Source organism: Elgaria multicarinata, chromosome 2 (assembly GCF_023053635.1).
Source record: "Elgaria multicarinata webbii isolate HBS135686 ecotype San Diego chromosome 2, rElgMul1.1.pri, whole genome shotgun sequence".
Classification (NCBI taxonomy): domain Eukaryota; kingdom Metazoa; phylum Chordata; class Lepidosauria; order Squamata; family Anguidae; genus Elgaria; species Elgaria multicarinata.
Window position 1 is genome coordinate 32,621,069 of NC_086172.1, and position 23,589 is coordinate 32,644,657.

Sequence of the window (23,589 nt, forward strand, 5' to 3'; positions counted from 1 at the left end):
TGGGGCACCCAGAAACACCTGCCATTTTCAATGGGAGGAAAGCTCCCATTGTCTCCAGTGGGAACTCCTATCTCATTGCAAAGCCGTTATGTGGAGACTAATAATAATAATAATATATTTATTTATTTCTTACCTGCCTCTCCCTTTGGATCGAGGTGGGGAACAACATTAGAACAGGATTCCAAATGGGAGCACGGCAGGAGCAAAGGATTAAAACCCCTCTTCCCTACGCCGTGGTTTTGATCCACCACCTGTGCAGACATACAACAAACAACCACACAAGACTAGATGATACAAATGTTGTCAACTGTAGTTTGGCCCTAAAAGGCATTTAATTTATACTTTTAATAATCATATATTCTCTTTCCGAATACCGTTTCATATTAGCCTCATTGTACTGTTACAAAATAAATCTGGCTCACTGTCAGTATATTGTATTGAAATTATTCAGTGCAGCCCTAATTTAGAACCATTTTAATGACAGTTACAGACAGTAATTGGCTCTTGCATATTAGCTACAAACCTAGGGGCAAATCATTGATCTGTAGTCCCAGTTACGTTGGAGCAGCCAACTTTTCCCACTTAGAACCGCATGTGTAAGTACAAACAAAACATACAGAAATCAACCAAATTATGTATAAGAAACTGAATTTAAGCAGAAATGATAATCTTAGGGGTTATTTAATTCACAGTGTTCAAGTAATATTGATGTTGCTATATTAAAGCTATAACGAAACAAGTTAGTTGAGGTGAAGAATAAACCTGAGAAAGATTTACAGTTTGGTCAATTAGATATTTAATATTTACTATGCTTTTCTTCAAAGTTAGAGATACCATAGAGCATCCATTGCTTTTCTTGGTTCTTGCATTTCAGGTTTGGGGAGTGGAATTTAGGAATCATAGGATAAGCTGCAATATGGACATTACAGACTTATAAGGTCAACTATCAGTAATGTTTTATGCTTAATATCAGATATTGTTAAGTGCCACAGAGTTGCTGCTGACCAGAATTAATTTAGTAAAGCCTTTATGGTTGTCTTGACTTTGGAAGTTGCTATGTCTGTACCATAGAATAGTTACAGTGCAAGCCTATACACGTCTATGCTATTGGGTTCACTGGAGCTTACTCCCAGGTAAGTGTGTATAGTATTGCAGTCACAAAGTCTTTTGTGCTCGCTTTGCAGGAATTCTATGAGCTGGCTAAAACCACTATTAAAATTCTATGCGGTCTGGGTTCTTCAAGCCTGGTTTTTGGGACTGAATCTGTCTTGGTTCTCTTGATGAATTAGCCTCACAAGGAGATGTACAGGGTGAATGCAATCTTGCTAGTTCTCCTGGACCTCACAGTGGTTTACAATACCTTCTGGAGCTCCTTATCAAGGTAGAACTGGAAAGTAGATTTACGGTGGCTCCAGTCTTTCCTGGAAGGTTGTTTCCAGAAGGTGGTGCAGATGGGCTACTGTTTCGTCCTATGGTTTTTGTCTTATGATGTGCCACAGGGATCCCTCTTGCCCACTATGCTCTTGAACATATAACATGATTGCTGGTAGAGCTTATCTGGAGGTTTGAGCTGAAATGTCACCAGGAAGCTGATGACACCCAGGACTACTCATTTCCATTTTCTCATCCTAGGGAGATGGTAGAAACTGTGAACCAATGCTCTGTGGCAGTTCTGGTCTGGATGAGTATGAACAAGCTGAAACTTAAGTCAAGATAAGATGAAAGTGTTGTTGGTTTGAGGTTCTGCTGGTACTGTTGTGCAACCCTGCCACAGATGGGGTTGTGATGCCCCTGATCAAATACAACATCTGGGGGTGCTCCTTGAGCTGGCTTTGGCTCTGGATGTTCAAGTGATGCTTGTGTCTAAGAGTACCTTTTACCAGTTTTGACTGGTTTGCTTACTGTAGCCTTACCGGCAGAAAACAGATCTGGCCTCAGTTTCCCATGCTCAAAATATGTCCAGACTGGACTATTACAATGCTCTATCTGGAGCTACCTTTAAAGACATTTCAGAAACTGCAACTGGTACAAAATGCAACTGCATGATGCTGGTAGGAGCAAACTACTCAGAAGATATTACACCATTCCTACTACATTGGTTATCAGTTTGTTTCTGGGCTCAATTTAAAGGGTTGGCATTAATCTGTAATGCAGTAAATAGCATAGGACAAAATTACTAGCCCACAGGAAGCTGCCCAAGCCTTAGGAAAAATATTAGAGTCCCTGCTCTCTAGTCTGCTTTTAGCTGATATCTGATTGGTGGGCATATCTGATTAGGTTGATATACCAATTATACCCTTATTTGGATAGAGATAGCCTAGCTACAGTTATCTCTGCCCTGATAACCTCTCATCTGGATTACTGCAATGCGTTATACCAGGGCTGCCCTTGAAAATGGTCCAGAAACGTTGTATTGTCCTAAACAGGAGATTGTGAGATTGTTCATGGGGACTGGCCAACGCGCCCACATTAAGCCAGTACTTTTCCAGCTGCACTGGCTGCCAATCCATGTAAGGGCCCGATTCAAAGCACTGGCATTAATAATCAAAGCCCTAAACAGCTTGGGGCCAGGTTATCTGAAGAATTGCCTCCTCCTATGTACCTGCCCAGACCCTAAGATCATCTTTAGGAGTTGTTCGTGAGCCCCTGCCAAAGGAAGTGGGGCAGGTGGCTACCAGGAAGAGGGCCTTTTCTGCTGTGGCACCCCAGCTGTGGAATGAACTCCCTAGAGAGGTTGTACTCCTTCCAGCACCAGGTGAAGACCTTCTTATTTTCCTAGTATCTTACCATCCTAGTCTATTAGCTCTGTTGTTTTAAATCTGTATTTTAGATGTTTTTTAAATCTCTCAAATGCTGCTTGGTTTTATTCTGGTTGTAATTTTATATAGTGGTTTTAAGCTTCTATATTTTATATTTTATGCTATACCTTAGGGTTTTAAGTTTTGTGAATCATCTGGAGAGCTTCAGCTATTGGGCAGAAAATACATAAACATTTGCTGAAGTGCACCTTGGTGGTATTACCACAGCTAAGGAACTCTTACCCAAGGGAGTTCTAATAAGCTCCCTCTCTTCCCATTTTTAGACAAGTGCTTTTGAAAGACATGTTAGGATTGATTTGTTGCTATTTTAGTTAGGAATGAGAGCATTAAGCAGTAATATCATCAGGAGTACTCAGTTATAATCTCAGGCTTGAACTAGATGTTATGGCACAGATATGGCCACTGCCCAATGCAGCAGCCCCACATTTCCTTCTCTACAATATCAAGTAATGCAAACGTGCAACATGACAGCAAATTTCTCCAGCATGCCCCCATTTCATTGGCTGCCACTTGCAGGGGCAGGGAAACCCACAAGACCATGAATCCATTTTTCTATTTTGTATTACGAAATATTATTTTTAAATCTTCTTGTTGTGATGCCTGTTGTTTTAGCCTCTGCTGCTTGGATTGCTGCCTTGAAGTGATTGTTTTATTCTACTGCTTTTGGCCTATATGGATTTGCGATTTTATTTGAGCTTTTATTGTGTCATTAGCTATACGGCAACTAATAAATTTCAGAAATAAGTAAATAAATATTACTAGAAGAGAAGAAAAATGGGGTTGGTGTTTTTAACAGCAGCCATGTATAAAGTCTTGTTACAACTTCAGAGCCTATACACATGATCATTACTAACTGATTGTATGATCTATGTTCATTACTGAATCTTGCGTTCTTCTAAACTAAGACAAACTATTATTCTCAGCACTTGTAAGTCACTTGTCATGTGGAATGCTCCCAAAAGACATGTCATTATTTTGAAATTTCAGCTTGTCATCTGATCCATCATCTCCTTGGACACCAGTGTTATTTGAATTCTTTACACGCCTAATAACAGCAATTTATGTGTCTGTGATGTTATGGATTAGAAAAGGCAGTAGCTGTATACAAGCTGCTTTTCAGCAAGTGGTATTGTGGATCTTTCATTGCATTGTTTCTGTTTCAACACAGTCTTTGGTCAAGTTGATTTTGCAGGTTACTTTAGTTAAAACTAAAACTTATACAATTAACCAAACCCATGTGTTCTTTACTCATAATATTTCGTCAATGTTAATTAAGAAAAATAATGGTTCTTATACTATAACCTAGTTTTTTATTATAATTTTAAATCTCCCCCCCCCCCACCAATATTTCTTTTGGAACTGTTTTCAAATTAATTTTAATTATTTTAAGTATTGAAAAATGTTCAGCTGACACATTCAGAGCAAAAACTTTTAAGTAAAAACCCCCCAAAACAAAGCAGTACACACATACAAATAGTGCAGGGCAGTGTGGTGTGAGAGGCAGTATGGTGTAGTGGTTTGAGCATTAGACTGAGACTTGGGGGATACAGGTTCAAGTCTCCACTCTCAGCCTAACCTACCTCAGAGGGTTATTGTGACAATAAAATGGAGAGGAGGAGAATTATGTAAGCTGTCTTGAGTTCCTCGGAGGAAAAAAGGCAGGATATAAACATAAAAATAAATAAATAAATAAATAAATAAATAAATAAATACAATTACAATGAAAATGTCTGACACTTTCTCTCAGCAATCTCCTTTTCTGTTTTTGTTGTTAAATCTTTCCTTAAGGAGCTAAATGGACTGGACTAGGAGCTTCTTGCTGTATCATTACTCTATTTACTTGTAAGCAATTAGGGAAGAAGCAATTAAGAAGTAGCAAAGGAGTTGATGGGTTTCTTCTTTCCTCAGCAAGTCTCCTCCTCACTCCATTATGCTTGTACAGCTATTAAGCTACGAATTATGGAATGGGGCTAGCACTATGTTAGCATTAAGGAAGAAAGTTACTTTCATCATAGTTCTTCATAGTCAGTAAGAGACCTTGACAAATAAGGATATAAAGCGTAGCATATTTGCATCAGCAGTTTTACCTAGTAGATACCAATCCTCAGGACATACCAGAAAGTAACAGGTGGAGCAATCTGGTTTCCATTGACATCATTAATTAGTGCTTTACTTCCAGGTATTGTTTCAAGCAAGTCAGTATTGCATTAAAGATGACCTGATATCACAAGAAACATTGTCCCCTTCGGTTTGTTATGTGAAATGGGAAGCTGGAGCAATTTCCTGCAAGAAGATCTAATTGCAATGCAGTACTCTGCAATGCCACTTGCTCTGAAAAGGCAGGATGGAGTTTCTTCCTGAAATAGATCTGTTTGTAGAAGAAGTGCCTCAGCCAAATGTTTGAAGTGGCAGGCTTACCCAGCCACGAGTAATTTATTTACAAGGAGAAATTCCAGCCTTCTGCTTCGAACAACTACCTGCACTGCTTTCTTGTAGGTCAGGTTGACCATATGAAAAGGAGGATAGGGCTCCTAGTATCTTTAACAGTTGCATAGAAAAGGGAATTTCAGCCGGTGTTATTTGTATGCATGCAGCACCAGGTGAAATTCCCTCTTCATCACAACAGTTAAAGCTGCAGGAGCCCTGCCCTCTTTTGTATCTGGTCAAGAGGGCAGGGCTTTTCTCTACAACTGTTTCCCTTTTCTCTACAACTGTTAAAGAAACAGCAGCCATGTCCTCCTTTTTATAAGGTCACCATGGCTAATATGCCTTTGGCCTCCCCGATCAGCTATGGAACTCAGAGCCACTGGGAGGTTGCACCTATTGCATCCTAGTAAGACTGTAGTATCAAGGAGGAAACCAGCCTGGCCCATCCATCTGCCAAAGAAGAAGCAGTTGCATGAAGTTTGTTTACCCTAGGGTGACCATCTGGCAGCCCCTTCCTCTTCTTGCCCTGTCTCCTATTGGCCCTGTTCAGAAGACACCTTAAACCATGGCTTTAACCGCAGTGAATAAAGCAAAAAGCCTTAGATTGTAAGCCTATGCGGCAGGGTCTTGCTATTTACTGTTTTACTCTGTACAGCACCATGTACACTGATGGTGCTATATAAATAAATAAATAAATAAATAAATAATAATAATAATAATAATAATTTAACAGTTGTATTGAAAAGGGAATTTCAGCAGCTGTCATTTGTATATATGGAGAACCTGGTGAAATTTCCTCTTCATCACACCAGTTAAAGCTGCAGGTGCCCTGCCCTCTTTTAAATCTGGTCACTCTAGTATACATCCTGCAGCTTTAAATGTTGTGATGAAGAGGGAATTTCACCAGGTTCCCCATATATACAAATGACACCTGCTGAAATTCCCTTTTCTATGCAACTATTAAAGATACAGGAGCCCTGTCCTCTTTTTCATATGGTCACCCTAGTTTACCCCCTTGCCAGAAGAATATGGCCCTATCCTATCCATTGGCCGGGGGATTAAGGGCTGCTGGGTTGTTTTGGTTTGTGTGTGTGATGATAATCTATCGTAAGCTATTTTGAGGAAAAGCAGGATGTAAATCTTCTAATTAATAAATAAAATATTCTTTAAACAATTAAAAGACAGGTTACTTGATTGACTAAAATATTTATGCAATGGATATTCCTAACAAATATTCATTCAGTTGTTTATTACTCAAATTTATATACTGGTTTTTACGGATGTATCAAAATGGTGAACATAAAATACAATGGAATGGCATCAAAACAACAATAAATATATAACAATACAACAACACAATACAAAATTAAACCAGCAGTAAAACTGCACACTCTACTGTGTGCTACAACCATAGCTGCCTGGGTTTGCACTTCAGGAAAGCCTGTGCAAAGAAATGAGTTTTAAGCTGATGTGAAATGTTATAACTCGGGGGGGGGGGGGGCTGTCTAATGTTTATTGTAAAGTATTCCAGAGGGGGGCTGCTGCAACAGTAAATGCTCTATTGCAAGAACTCCTGAGGCAAACCACAGGAGCATGTGGCACCATCAGAACTGCTCCTTCTGATAATCACAGAGACTAGGTGGGGACATAAAGGATGAGGCATTCCCTAAGGTTACCTGGCCCCAAGTGGTTTAGGGCTTTCTATGTCAACCACACCTTAAACTTGTTCCTGCAGTTTATTGGCAGCCAGTGCAGTTCTTTTAGCAAGGGTATAACTTGCTGTTAGAAAAAGTCTCCAGTTAGCAGCCTCGCCACAGCGTTCTGCACCAGCCGCAGTTTCTGGATTAAGCCCACATAGAGCACATTACAAAAAACAATGTTGAGGTTACCAGTGCCTGTAACACTGTGGCTAAGCTATCATGGTCCAGGAATGGCTATATTTGGCATACTAGCTGAAACTGGTAAAAGACACTCCTAGCCACTGAAGCCACCTGAGCCACAAGTGACAAAGATGAATCGAGGAGTACCTACAAACTATGCAGCTATTCCTTCAAGGGGAGTGCAACCACATCCAGAACTGGTAACTGACCTATTTCCTGGACCAGTGACCCACCCACCCACAGTGATTCCATCTTGGACAGATTTAAACTGAGTTTATCCAGCCCACCCCATATCCAAGCATTGGTCCAGAGCCTACACGGCCACACTTCATTAAGATGTTATAGAGAAACAGAGCTGGGTGTCATCTGCATACTGATGACACCTTACTCCAAATCTCCGGATGACTGCTCCCAGTGGCATCCCATGGCACATGTGCCAAGAGGCCAAAGTGCACTGCCCCAACACCAGCCCCGTAGGTTTAGAACAGTGCCCACAATCCCCACCTCACGAAACTGATCTACAGTGGTGAGAAAACGTTCATGAACCCTTAGTATTGTCACATATTTTCTACCTCAGATGTTATTAGATCTTAATCTAACCCCATAATCCTAAATAAAAAATAGATAACCTAATTAAACAAATGACACACAAACATGATACTTTTTCAACATTTATTTATCCGTAATTGAGTCAATATCCATGTGAGAAAAAGTATGTAAACCTTTAGATTCAATACCTGATGGCATCCCCTTGGGCAGCAATGACTTCAAGTGGAAGTCTTGAAGTCATTCCTCCTAACAGAACTGCTTCAGCTCAGTGACATTTGAGGGCTTCCTTGCATGAACAGCTCAATTCAGGTCCTGTCAAAACATTTTGATGGGGTTTCAGTCTGGTCATTCCAAAACATGGATTTTCTTCTTCCTCAGCTATTCTTTTGTAAATCTGCTTTTATATTTAGGATCATTGCCTTGTTGCATAGTCCACTTTTGGATCAGCTTCAGTGGTTTCCTCCTGGCTATCCTCCAATAAACACCATTCTTGTTCAATCTTTTTTCTGATTGTTGAGTCATGAACACTCACATTAGCCAAGGTGAGATTGGCCTGTAGATTCTTGGATGTTACTCTGGGGTTCTTTTCTGACTTCCTGACTGGTGCGCTGGTTTGTTCTTGAGAGAGATTTTGGTAGGACGACCACTCCTGCGTAGAGCGAATGTGGTTTTGCACTTTCTCCATTTGCAGAGACCCAAATCCTTATAAAATGTTTTGTAACTGATAACTAATGAGCAGCAATAACTGCTTTTCTGAGGTCCTCAGAGATGACGTGTTTCCATACAACCATATGGTGAACTCACAAAGTTTCTGATCATTTTACAGGGTAAAACTCACCCCTGAAAATCTACCTAATTATTAGCACCCAATTCTAATTATTCCCTTTAATTCAGGTGGGTTGGATTGGATGGCCTTATAGACCCCTTCCAACTACTATTCTATGTTTCTATGATTCTAGATGGAACTAGGGTTCACTTGCTTATGCACATACCCTGACTCTTATGTACTCGTTGTTTGCCTAATTTATAGGGGTGTGCACGGACCCCCCGCTCCGCTTCACTTCCAGATCTGCGATTTTCGGATCGGGCCGCTTCGCCCCGCCCCCGCTCCGCCCACTTCCGCTCCGCTCCGCTCGGAGCTCCGGATCCGGATCGGAGCTCCGTTTCCCCCCCCCATAGGCTTGCATTGAAAGCTAAAAAAGTAAACAACTTTTTTTCTGTTCAAGTTAGAAACCTCACGTTTGGCACCATGACACCTCATGGAGGTATACACATGCATGCCAAGTTTCAAGGCAATCTCATCATCCCCTGATTTTTGGGGAATTTTTGAAAATCGGGCACCCCATTCACACCCCTTTCCATAGCTCCGTCAATTTGCACGCTAAAAATCTCAAACTCGCCACCATGAGAGCTTATCCAGGGACACACACGCACGCCCAGACTCAAGGCAGTCCCATCATCCTCCGATTTTTGGCGTGGCTCTGCCTGCTGCTTGTCCTGCTTCTGTTGCGGAGCAGCCAGCCAAGGAGTTGCCCATTTGATTTTCACAGCAGGAGAGGCAGCCTGCTTACTGGCGCCAGCCTGAGCCTTGCTGCTTTCAGCACGCCTGCTCCCTCTTCTCATGATGACTAATAAAATATTAATACTACTAAGAATATGTATAAGAAGAATAAAATATTAATACTACTAAGAATATGTATAAGAATATAATAATATGTTTAAATGTAGGGAAATGGGACAAGAAGTGTGTGTATGCTTTCCCCAAAATGCTCAATCTGTGGCTGCCTGTTGCACTTCACAAAAGCAGTGCACACACAGCACACTCACAGTCCAAGTTACACAGAGAAGAAAAAGAGAATAATATTTTTTTGGTATTTTTTCGTATATAGATAGAAGGAAACACAATCAGGATTTAAGAGAGGGGAGGGGGGGGGAAGAACCAACCAAACACTACTACTAATATGTATAAGAAGAATAAAATATTAATGCTACTAATAATATGTATGAGAATATACTAATATATATACTACTAAGAATATGTAAAAGAATATAATAATATGTTTAAGAATATTACTAATAAATGTAGGGAAATGGGACAAGAAGAAGTGTGTGTATGCTTTCAAAAGAAAGCTTTCACAAAAGCAGAAGGAAGATGAAACACAGTCAGGCTTTAAGAGAGGGAGGGGGGGACAACCAACCAACCAACCAAACACACACTCCAAAATTTAAAAATAAAGTTTATATTAAATCAAAGTAAGGGAAAAACACAGGGCAAACTAAGCTAAAAGTCAGAAAGAAGCAAACAAACACACACGCCAAGCTAAAATCCTAATCTATCTCCAAAGTACACAGCAGCAGCTCGCTAAGTAGACCCTCTCCCAACGAACGCTAAACCCACAAGAGGCTGAGAGCTCTCTGACTGTGAGGGACTATGGCTTAGTCCCCGCCTCAAACGCTGGGATTGGAGGATGATGCTTCATGAGGTGATCAGTTCTCATCAGGATTGGGAGTTGAATGTGCCTGTCATCGCTTCAATAAACCCCGCCGCGCCGCAGCCGGTTTACCCTATCGTTTGTATGTAAATGTACCCGATTTTTTAAAAAAATATTGCACGTGAACCACAGGACGCAGAAAGTTGAGAGTAGTCTCAAAATGACCCCCATCCACGACTCTCTGTGCACAAGAATTTTCAGAACGATAGCTTAAAAATCAACCCAGTTATCCCCAATTCTTTTCCTCAATGCAATCCTATGGGCTAAAACCGCCGTTTGACCCGCGCTGTCCATTTGTTTACCCGATTTTTAAAAAATTCTAGCACGCGACCCGCACGACGCAGAGAGGTGAGAGTAGTCTCAAAATGACCCCCATCCACGACTCTCTGAGCACAAGAATTTTCAGAACGATAGCTTCAAAAACAACCCAGTTATCCGCGATTATTTCCTGCAATGCAATCCTATGGGCGAAATGTTTTCAAGATGGCGATCGGAGCGGTCCGCCTGAAAGAGGAGCTCCGAAAAATGGCCGCTTCTCTTCGCCTTGCTTCTAGGGGTCCGCGGTCCGCTTCTACTCCGCCTCTGGGTAAGGCGGAGCAGGCCAATTCGCTACTGCTTCTCCGCTCCTAATCGGAGCGGAGCACATGCCTACTAATTTATACATCATTTTATTTCACATGGCACGAAATTGGTTAATATAAACCCTACTGGATATTTTTATAAAAGGACTGGTTTTGATTCATGAAGGTTACCATGATAAACCTATCGAATTTCCATAATTATCATTAGGTTTCACAAACTTTTTCTCTCCACTGTAAGAGGACACCATGGTCAATTGTATCAAAAAGCTCAGGGAGATCCAATTAAAAGGAGCAAGGTTGCACTCCCTTTATCCCTCTTTTGAGAAAGCTCATCCAACAGAGCAACAAAGATTGTTTCGGTCCCCAAACCAGGCCTGAACCTAGAGTGGAAATATGTAAAGTGATACTTATATGTAAAATAATACATTAACCCAAATAAGGAAGCAGACAAGAGATAGTTTTTACGGTAAAGCAGTATTTTTGCAGGAAGAAACTAACAATCTCAGATATGCAGATGACACCACTTTGATGGCTGAAAGCGAGGAGGAGCTGAGGAGCCTTATGACAAAGGTGAAAGAAGAAAGTGCAAAAGCTGGGTTGCAGTTAAACCTCAAAAAAACCCAAGATTATGGCAACCAGCTTGATTGATAACTGGCAAATAGAGGGAGAAAACATGGAAGCAGTGACAGACTTTGTATTTCTGGGCGCAAAGATTACTGCAGACGCTGACTGCAGCCAGGAAATCAGAAGACGTTTACTTCTTGGGAGGAGAGCAATGACAAATCTTGATAAAATAGTTAAGAGCAGAGACACTACACTGACAACAAAGGTCCGCATGCATTGCGGGGAACACCGCAATGGTGTTCCCCGTAGTAACCTATGGCTGCGAGAGCTGGACCTTAAGGAAAGCTGAGCGAAGGAAGATAGATGCTTTTGAACTGTGGTGTTGGAGGAAAATTCTGAGAGTGCCATGGACTGCAAGAAGATCAAACCAGTCCATACTCCAGGAAATAAAGCCCGACTGCTCACTTGAGGGAATGGTATTAAAGGCAAAACTGAAGTACTTTGGCCACATAATGAGAAGACAGGATACCCTGGAGAAGAGGCTGATGCTAGGGAAAGTGGAAGGCAAAAGGAAGAGGGGCCGACCAAGGGCAAGGTGGATGGATGATATTCTGGAGGTGACAGACTTGACCTTGGGGGAGCTAGGGGTGGCGACAGCCGACAGAAAGCTCTGGCGTGGGCTGGTCCATGAAGTCACGAAGAGTCGGAAGTGACTGAACGAATAAACAACAACATTTTCTTAAAGTTCACATCAATTGAAAGACAATCTCATTCAGTGCAGTAGGAAGCATTATCAAGAGTTCCATAGAGTACTGCACAGCACATAGCTGCCAAACAGCAAAGGGATTAACTGAACAGAGGCCATTAAAGTACTCCAAAGAGGATCAAAGTGATTTATGACTGAAAAAATCACAAACTAAAAATAAAAACAGCTGACAAGTCAGGTTGAGAATATATATATATATATATATATATATATATATATATATATATGAGAATCCAAGTAGTACACAGAAAATTATAGTAGTGGTAGTGATAACAATAATTGTTAAAATATATAATATTTTTGGTGTGGTCTACACATGCGGCATAAGGAAGTGGGAGACTGGACTGTACCAATTTAGACTGTTAGGGAAATAAGTTCTTTACCTATAAATGATGATATTCCAGTTATCCTATGTGCAAACATGGGATCTGGGCTGTGCAGATCAGTGTCTTAGAAATGTCTAGGTTTAAAAGGTGGTCACAAGTATTCAATCCCCTCTCCTCAAGGGGGAAATTCCTGCAGTATGCATATGTCTTGAGGGATGGGTGAATGCCTTTCCACTAAATTCCTTCTTTACCCGTTTTCCTAAATAGCATGAACACCAGGAAGCCTGCAGTGAGGAAAGATGATGGCTTGTGTGGCTGCACAGAATTTGAAATAGCTTTAAAATCTTGACCGGAATTGTATAATACATGTCTGCTTTCGAAAGATGTACAGGGCAAAACTCATGTAGCAATTCTCCAGTCACAATAATGGCACCACTCCTGGGGGTATATTAAGGTGTGTGTTTTTTTAAAAAAAAAATTTAGACTAAGAAATATAAAAATTAATGTCTGTCCAGCTAGATCAGGGGTGTAGAAACTCAGGCCCAGGGACCCAATCTAGACCTTCAGGCTTCCTCAAATGGCCATGTCCCCTTTGTTTATTTGCGACATTTGTATACTGCTGAATATAATTTTTTCAGTGGTTCACAATAAACTGTAATGCAACCTAAATGTATAAAACCTGATAATCAAGGACAGGGCTTTCCCTGATCATTGTTTAGCAGTTTCTTGACTTTTGTGCAGTATTTTTGTAAAGCATCCTGGAAATTTTGTTGAAGGGCGATATAGAAATCTGGTAGATGGATAAAAAAACTGGCAGCCCGTAGGCTAGACGCAACCCCTGAAACATGTTACGTGGCAACGCTGGCTCTAACCATTTTTAAACTTTTATTTCTCTTTTAGGCACATTCTGGAGAGGCAAAGTTCTCCTGAAACAGCCTGAAACAGTCTTCATTTTGAGGGGATCTTTCAGAATGCACATTTGTTCTCTAGTTCCTTAGCACTACCTACCACAACCACCAAAGAACTCATATTATCTGAGCTCACATGCTCCATATCTGTGAAGATGTTGTTATATCAGTAGCCGCATTGGGATTTACGTTCCACCATTCAATCACAGTCTCAGGTAGGGATGTAGAAGCGTTTCATTCCTGTTTGCAAATCATGTAATCATGCCCCATTGGTGAACACAAAGATGAGTGTAATTCTTGGGAAATCTTAGCAATTTTTAAAATTTGCATTCAAAAGTGCACACTTGCACAAGTGTGCATTCCCCTCCCCTTCATCTGCATGTTCAGGCTTTGCCCAAGGGGTGGGGGGAGAGAAGTGCACATTTTGGGAGTGCACTTTTAAAAATGTTCATTTTTTCCCTATTGAAAATGCAGTTTTCCCAATAAAAACAGATGCTCACTTTCAGGAACACCAGCAAAGTGAACCAAGCTTCAAGGAGGAATTTGGAGAATCCTGAAGTGCTCAAACATTGCATGTTCAAAACTGGAGCCACCAGCCTCCACTGGATGGGCAGAGGGGCAGTGATTCCATTCTGGGTTTTAGGTAGAACCACCCAGAGTGCTAGAGCTACTATCCAAGGTGCTGAACCTATTTGGGGGATAGGGTGCAGATCCTTAGATAACACCTTTAGAGTTCTGTCTGGTTTTAACTAATAAAAGGCCTGAGAAAATAAAAAGGGGTTCACTTGTCACTGAAATGACATCCAAATAGGCACCAGAAGAACCTCTGTAGGGAGGGAATTCCACCATTAGAAACTACCACTGAGAGAGCCCTTTCCTGGTAACCCCTGTCATACTTCAGATACTGGAGGAAGCTGGAGAGGTGCTTTTGATGAAGCTTAGTATATGGACAGATACATACTGTATGTAGACAGACAATTCTTTACCACCAGGTAATCCCACCTAAATGTAAAAAACCTGATAATCCAGGACTGAGCTATAGTTCTGGATCCCAGACATTTGCCTAGTGAATAGGATGGCCCTTGGAAACAAAGAAGTATGCTATCCCTAGATACAGTACACCAACACCAATGAGTTATAATGTTTACTGATCCTATTCACATTTTGCTTTCTGCATCAACTGAACATTTATTGTTCAATAATACATTAAAAAAGGATAGTTGGGGTATATATAAATAAAATGAATATGGTGACTGTTGATAAAAAGAATAAACTGTACCTTAAACAAGAGCAGTAATAACTTCTTTTTAGATATACTTTTGTCACTGGTAATTTAGTTCTGACCTTTAATAACTTCTCTCACCACTGACTAACTTGCCTTCTCTTAACTAGGCAGGAAACGTTTCCTAGGTAACCATTGTTCATACCACCATTGTGACACAATTGCAAACTTCAGGACATTTTAGGATGAGATTGTGTGTTTAAGGGGAAGGACTTAATTGGTCAGAAGACATGAAGAGTAATATTAACTCCTAAGTGAGGATTATCGTGTATATATTTATTTGGGAAATTAGAACCAGCTTTGTATAATTTCTTAAAGTAGTTATTATAGTAATAGAACATGACCCACTAAGCCTAACACAACTGATCAACCCATATGCGAGGGCCAACCCATATGCGAGGGCCACTATTTTTACTGTCCCAGACTTCAAAAATGGAAATTGTCAAATACCTGGCAAGTCACAATACCTAGCTTGTGGGCTGTGTTTGGTTTGAAGGGTGCCTAGTTGTGCACGCCTATCATTTAGAGAGATGAAGGAGATAGCAAACTAAAACACAGAACATGTTGATTTGCAGAAGTAGTGATTTGGCAAAATGTATCAATAGCTAGCTTGGCTAATATTACTAAGACCTGGTTGCACAAGATGATGATTGTGCCCAGTCAACTTGTTGGTTCAGCCTTAGTGGAGACAGGGTGAGAAGGATGGAATCACTATAGTTTCATCTTTCTTACCAGTTTTCCAAGCCATCAGACTTTGTATAAAACTGTGTTTATCTGGCAGGGCCCAACAGGATCAGTCAAGTCTTTAGGTTTTCAGCTCTGTGGACATGAACTGCTTATCAGTTTATGTGGCTGCAGACAAGTAGCATGGTTCAGGGCAGGTAGGGTTTTCAGAAATATGAATTCAAGAGGCAGAAAGCGTGGTCCGAAGAAGGCAAGAAGTCACGTTCCAAAGGCAGCAACCATAGATGTAAAGTGTCAGAGGCAGGTGACAGATTCCAAAAGTCTTTCAAAAAGAAGAAGGCAGTAGTGAGAATGATTCCAAAAGTCAGCAGTGCTAGAAAAGTGAGAAGAGACTTCAGGAGTCTATAAAGCAACTACTTTCTCTGAAATATTCTTCAGACTGGGGAGCTAAGCCTGAGGCAGCATTTATATAAGGCCACCATGGGCCCTATTGGCTCCCTATATAATTTTATTTGGCTGGGCTGATAGGTTTCAATATACCTTCTAGCCATTATCAGGATGGCACTGTGAAAGAGCTAGGCCATCAATACAGGATTTAAATTCTATGGATGAACCACCCATGCTGCTACCCAACAGTTTCCTGCCAGAGTTGTTAGAGGTGGTCTTGGAAGTGATGTTGAGGTGTTCACTCGTCCCAAACTTTTTCTGCTAGTGGACTTAAACATTCACACTGAAGACCCATCATCAGGAGCAGCTTAAGGTTTCATGGATTCCATGGCAATGTCTGGACCTACACATGTTGGCAGGGCACACTCTCAAACTAACATTTGCCAGACAGGATCTGTGATTAAGAGAGCTTGAGATAACTCCAATGTCACAGACAGATCACTACCTAATAAATTTACTGGGACTCTAAACCACTGCAGGCATGTGGGACCTATTAAAATGGTCTACCCTCAGAGACTGATGGATCTAGGAGGATTCCTGAATTCTCTGGGGATTTTCCACTTCAACCACTAGAGCTGGAAATTCTGTCAAAACCTTGATTGATCTGTGGAATGGGAAGATGATTCAGGCATCTTATTTTATTTATTTATGAGTACATTTTATATCCCATCTTTTTTCTTCCAGGGAACCCAAAGTGGCATACGTAATCCTCCTCTTCTCCATTTTATCCTCACACCAACAACTCTGTGAGGTAGGTTGGGCTGAGAATCTGTGACTTACCCAAAGTAACCTAGTGAGGTTCCATGGCCGAGTGGGGACTAGAACCCAGATCTCCCAAGTCCCAGTCCAACACTAGCCACTACACCGCACTAGCTTCATCTTGTTCAGCCATCCTGGTTAGTAAAAGCTACCATAGGAGAACTGGCTAGTTGGATAGCAGGAGTTGTACCCAAGGCCTTTACTGTGCTCCGAATGGGTGCCTTGACCCCTGCTACAAATACCCTCCCAATTTCCCCACCACCATCTGTACTCCCCACTTCCTCCCCCACAGATCATCATACAGCTCACTCTTTCCCCACTGCTGCTACCAGCAAGGAAAGAGCAGTCTGTATCCAGATTGTTAGGATTTGTTATGTGTGTGGGTGTGCACATGTGTATGTGTATGCAACCCCAAATCAGCATCACATGCAGCTCTCAGAGTCAAAAAGGTCCTGCAGTCCTGCTTTAAAGGAAATTGTGGTGTAACCAATGTTGAAAAAAATCTTTGGATCTCATCATCCAAATAATCATGAGACAATCTTCAGTAGGCCTTTTTTTACCCAAGGTCTTAGAATAAATGGTGACAATGCAATTCTAGGCTTTCTTGAATGGATCTGATGCAAATCTGGATTCATTTTGAGTTTGGGGATAGAAATAACCTTAGTTGCTTTGGTGGATAACCTTCACCATGAACTAGATAGCGGTGTGTCCCTATTGGTTCTGCTGGACCTTTCAGCAATATTCAATACTTCTGATCATGGTATCCATTTGGGTTGTTTGGCCAGTAATTCAGGGACTGTTTTGCACTAAGGTCTGTTTCTACCTTGCTGAATGCTCAAAGAAAGCAGTGCTGGGAGACTCAGTCCTTTGGCCACTGGCCTATGGTGTTCTTCAAAGCTGTATTTTGTCCCTGTGCTTTTTAACATCTACATGAAACCACCTGGGGAGGTAATCCAGAAATTTGGGGTTGGTTCTCATCTATATTCTGATGATATCTAGGCCTTTCTTTTGAAATGATACCAAGAAGGCTGTTGAAATCCTGAACTGCTGTCTGGGTGGAGTGATGGATTGGATGTGGGGGCACCTCACAGATCCATCATAATCCCCCATGCTGTTCTACATCTATATTAAAACACTGGTAGAGATTATGAAAGAATTTGGAGTTAGGTGTTGCCAGTATGCTGATAATACCCAATTACTTCTCTCCTCCTCAATCACAGACAGGCAGTTATGTGATAAAGAATGTACAAAGAAGAATGCATTTTTATCTTGGCAATTAATTTACACCAAGAGTTAGGTTTTGATATATTATTCAGAGTTTATATATTCATTTTCTTATCACTGGTTAAGATATGCCTGTGCATTTTCTTTTCCACATAATTTTTTAAAAAGCTGAATGCTTAATATTCTTTTTTTGTGTGATCTTCATGGTATTTCTGTTTATCATTTATAAATGAAAATTTTGTATGCCAATAATTTTGTATCTCTTCCTTCAGAGGAGGAAGGAGAACTAAATCCAGTCTTCAAAGGAGCATCACTTTCCTAAAACCAATAGCAATTCCTCAAGCCTATTCCTTCCAAGCCAATTGTAAAAAATGTATGATCTTTTCTGTATTGGCCATGTTCCAACCTGCATAGGTAGGTGTGACTTGTGTTCCTCAGCTCTAGGAATATTAGCCTACCATCAATTCCTATGTACCTTTTGTTTGCAAGCTGCACAAAAGCATAGGGATTATTTATCAGTTGACTTCACATGGACACAACAGCATTCCATTACAGAACTAAAACAATTGCATTGTTGGACAAAATCTTTTTCAGAATAAACGTTCCATTTTGCCATTTTTAAAAATTGCACTACTTTCATAACCGTTTTGTAGCTCATACTAGATATTTTGATGTGTACGTAGTGTGTGGCATTAATTAATTCAAAACCTTGCCTCTACTAATACTCGTACTTCAATGGGTATGAATCTGTTCAGGTTTAAATAATTCACCACATTGTAAATAAGAGAAAGAGAATGTGTAATTTAATGGGAAATATTTTAGTTCTGTAATGGAATGCTGTTGTGTCATGTGAAGTCAACTGATAGTTTTTAAATCACAACACAAGGGGGAGGGAGATCCATTTTCTGAGTAAGATATGCAGGTCTCAGACATTCCAGCAGAGGTCAGTATAAGTATACTTCAACTCGGGTTTCTTTTTGCTAATGTGCTCTAGGTAGGAAATCTTCAATGTTAGACAAACTACAAGTATACAGATTGCTTTTGTGCCACGGAATAAATTCTCTGGCTGCGGGCAGCACAGAAGGGAGGATATTTGGCTCCAAGAAATTACACCTACCTCTAAGGGAGAAAGAGGCCACTCATCTCTCCCAACCTTTTCAGGAAGGAGAGAAGATTGAAGGCCTAATCTTTCTTTTGCCATCAAAGTACCTGGGCAGGAGAAAAATGAATGGACTCAGAGGAAGCATATCCCTCACTGACCACTATGAATATTTCAGATTTAGAAGAGGATAGAGTCCATGTCCATATTGTCTGGGCTGCATGAACCGGCAGTTATTTGGGTATAGGCACATGGCTGCTACAATTTGTACAATCATGGCAGTTTGAAAAAGGGACATTATGATCACACACATTGTGGCAGAGAGCTATCCACCTGCTATCACTACCAACATATTGACCTGGTTCAGACAACACACTAAACCATGCTGCTTAACCACAAAATGGTTAAGGGAATGCATGCATGTGGTTAAGCAGCATGGTTTAGCGTGTTGTCTGAACCAAGCCATTGGTGTGCTTGTCCAAACAAGGGATGTCTTAAAGGATGGGTTGGACAACTTTTGGCCCTCCAGATGTTTTGGCCTACAACTTCCAGCATCCCATCCCATTGGCTGTGCTGGTTAGGGTTAATGGGAATTATGGGCCAAAACCTCTAGCGAGCCACAAGTTGCCCAGACCTGTCTTAAAGCAATCCTGGCCAGTTTTCTATTAAAGGGCAAGAGGTTTAACTAATTGACCTTGGGGAACCCTTCCAACTGCTAAGTTGTATGATTCTATAATGATATGAACAGAGAAACATGAGGTCCAGGAATAGGAAATTGTGTAAGGTTGCTAAAACTAGCATATGATCCCAAGTGGCCCAGTTGAAGTGGGTTATGTTCTGAAGGTAGTTTACACAACTCTTTCAGCAAGTGCCAGGTGACATTGAGAGATTAAAATAAAACTGTCACAGTGACAGCCATACAAAATTGCTTCTTTTCATTAGCAACATCCAGTGGTTTCTGCTGAAGTGGTTAAGATAGCATGCTATAAAACCAGGGAGAGCAATACCAGTGTGCCTTGAATTGTCCCCATTCCATGATAGGTTGTGATACCCTTTTGTAAAACTGTCATATGCCACAGAAATGGGTAGATATGGAAGAATGGCACCAAAACATTAGCCTAATGGCATTTCAGCCACCTTCCATTCATTCATCTGCATCAGCAAAAAGACTATATGGCATTAACCTATTAAAATGGAATTGGAAATTATGGACAACCTAGTTTGAACATCTTGTTCCATGTGGCCTTTTCAGGACCCTGTTGCAATCACGTTAGCACAGATATCTTTAGGACTGGGCTGGGTCACAATCCACAGAAGAGAACAAATGATGACGTGACTGTAGTGTGGCCATGATTTTATCCAGAGACATTAGCTGTCACCAGAAAGCTGATGACTGATCTTCTTCAAAGAATATATTCTCTCTGATACAAACAGGAGGGGGATTTGGGTCTTTATAATTTGGAGGTTTCCAAAAAGGGATGTACTTATCCCCCTTTGTTCTTTGTGGGCAATTGTTAAGAAAATGACATACAAGATAGAAATAACCTGCCTTTATGAAAACTTTAACATTTCAGAGGAATGGCTACAATAGTTTTGTGAGACTTCAAATTTGGGGGCAATGAAATTATTAGTTTCCCCTTCTCCCTTCCATTTTTTTGAGGGGGGAATTTGTATGAAATAGCATATGTCATAGAGGTATGCCTAGGCAACCCCCCCCTTGCAAAATTACAGAGGGATATTTTCCCACCAGTAACTACAGATTGGGCATGTCTACACCAAAGGGTCTAGAGGGAGGGGGGAGGATCGCAGATTTACCAGCTTCTGCAATCCTCGCCCAGCATCTTGATGGCTGTGCGACGTCCCAGAAGGACGCTGTAATTTTTTGCCGAAGAGGGAGAAGGAGCACAATTGTGCTCCTCAGCAAAAAATGTATTTAAAAATAAAACAAAACCTGAACCCGCTCCCCACCTAAGGGGCACTGTGCCCATTTTACACGCAGGAATGATGGGAGGATCTGGGAGCAGCGGCCACACAGCCCATGCTCCACAGGATGGTCCCGGGATCATGGGAAAATTGGGTTTTCCACAGTTCCCTATATCCTGGGGAAAGTCCTTGGTCATCCCAGGTTGCCCCCAAGATCCCATTTATTATTTGGATGCACAGGGATGATCCAGGAACTACCCCAGGATATAGGGCTGGTGGTGTAGACATGCCCATTGTGATATATAGTCGAGTTCTTCTTATAAAACCTCATGAAAACTGGGATGCCCTCAGTTCCACCATTTCTTACAGGTTTTGGATGTCTTATTTTTTTTCTGTCACTATTGCAACCCCTCCTCTTCCCCACAGGCTTTCACTATGTAAAGAAAGAGGCCCAGTTATCTTCCTTTGTGCATCTAATGTAGTAGACTCTTGCCAACAAAAGCTAATTGACCAATAGTTTTGTTAATCTTTAAGGTGCCACAGGAAAGTTTAAGAGGGCACATTCCCCTAATAATTTTAAATATCTTTATAATCTCTCTGAGCTTTTCAATATCTTTTTTGAGGCAGAATAACCAGAGTTGTAGAAAATGGGATGATGGATCAAGAGGTTCTCTTCCATGAATGCAAGGGGCTTAGATCCAGTGGAGACTTTCACAAATGGAAGAGGGGGATTTCCACTGATCCCTCATTCTACCTGCTGCTCCACCTTCCAAGCTGTTTCAGAGGATTTTCCAATTCTAAGGAGCAGGTTTTGGGAAGGGTGTAGCTGAGGCCCAAGAGTCCTCATGAATGGAACTATCTCAATATTTGAAGTGTTGGTGGACCAAAAACATATATGACGGCATTAGGCTTGTGGGCTTATTTTTCTTATCTCTAATAATTTGTAACAAAACAAGCCTTTTTCACTGCCACTGCACACATATTTCATTTTTCAAAGAGCTTTATATTATGATTATTTGCGGAGTCGGTTGAGTCAATTCAATTTTTCTCATTTGTACTGACTTTGCAGTCTTAAATAACGTTGTGTGCAGTCCTGACCACCTCAATTTGTTGTTGACTGTCTTCCTATTAGCAGCTACTTTGTGGAAGGATTTGCTAAAGGCTTGAAGATTTAAGTACAATACATACCAATAGGCATGCATGAGAAACTATTTCCAATTCATTTTTTATTTACTGAATTTGTACCTCACGAGCATGGATTCCAATGTAAACTGTGGTTGAAGTCTGCACATTTTTCAGCTTCCAGTGTGATTCCTGGATCCCAAAAAATGCATTTGACAACATGCATACATTTGGAAAACTCACGTGAAAAAATTAGTTTTGAAAAATGTGCACAAACACACTTTAATTGACGGGAGAAAAAAGCATAGATTCCAAAGTTGCACACAGCTGATATGTACCTTTGGGAAAATATACGTACATTTTCCATGTGGAAAAAAACACACCCCAAAACCCAAAGATACCAACACAAGACAGAACAAGCTTTGAGGTGAAATTTGGATAACTTTGGGCTCGTGTTTTGGTTACACACACATCCCTACATACCATACTACAAAAATCTGTAAAACATGTTTGATCAGGGATCCCTGTGCAACAATAGCTCTATTCTATCTCGTTCAAGTTGCTCAATAATTATTGGACATTTAAGTCAAGGAAATGAAAATCTGTTTAAATTCTAGGGAAACTCTCCTTTTTCCTACCTCTGATTCAAGAGGCAGTAGGGTAAATTAAAAGTAATATACACATATTTTAACTGAACTGAAGTCGAATGCAAGTTTCATGGCTGAGAATATATGCATTCCTCATTGCTGGTTAGCACATACCCCCAGGTGAATGTTGCATGTATAGAAAAATGTATATTGTGATGCTTCAGTTTGGTTTGATTTTAATGTAGATTTAAAAATGTTTTTAGTATTTTATTTTAAATAAATAGAACCAACATTTATTATACTTAACATATTATTACTTTCTATTTACATCCATTATTATTTTTTACAAAATATAGATGAATATTCATATTTTGAATAGTTCAAGTTGCAACACAGAATAAACAAACATAATAGATTGTTACTTTTTTTCAACAGCTAGAAAATTTTCCAGGTTAAAAATATTTGTCACTAGATAACTCTTTAAATCTACATGATCTGCATTATCTTCAGAGAATGAAGCCAAAGTAATAACATTGTAACCATTTGTACTGATCCTGAACTTGTTCACACTGATCAAGCAAAGATGATCTGAGTCTGTAAGCAGGATTCTGTATGTGATGTACCTTGCTGCAAAAGTGTGCTCCATAGAGTAATTCACCGCTTCCTGATGACTGGCATGATCAAATTTAGCAGAACTGATCACCTGTTTGGATGGGGTGGAGATACTGAATCCAGGTCTCCATATTCCCACCCCTGAACTGGTGAGCAATGCTGTCAAAACTTACCACACCAACCAGCTGTTCAGGGTGTGCACACAAGGAGATCCTCAGCCTTCTCAGTACATGTTGATTCTTTTTACTGCATTCAAGGATCTGTGGATAATGGACATCATTTCCCTGTAATATGCTTATGATTGGGATGTAAGTATCCCAAAGGAAATAGTCCATCTTTTAAATACTAGGATTCATGTGTTAGACACTGAGTATAGTCGTTTTAAAGTTTATCTCAGAGTTTGTTTTTCAAACAATACTGTAAAATATAACTTTAAGAATATTTTTTATTTATGATAGCGAGAGTTTTTAATTTTTAAAATATTTTATTTTTCAGTTATTGGCTATCCTTTTTAGATGTGAGAGGGATACATAGATTG

General features: G+C 40.5%; 1 protein-coding gene across 1 annotated transcript in view; it reads right to left on the bottom strand.

Moving 5' to 3' along the window:
* C2H2orf88 (chromosome 2 C2orf88 homolog) overlaps nt 1-23,589 on the bottom strand; it is a 96,114-nt gene that overhangs the window by 22,281 nt on the left and 50,244 nt on the right. The window lies entirely within an intron of this gene.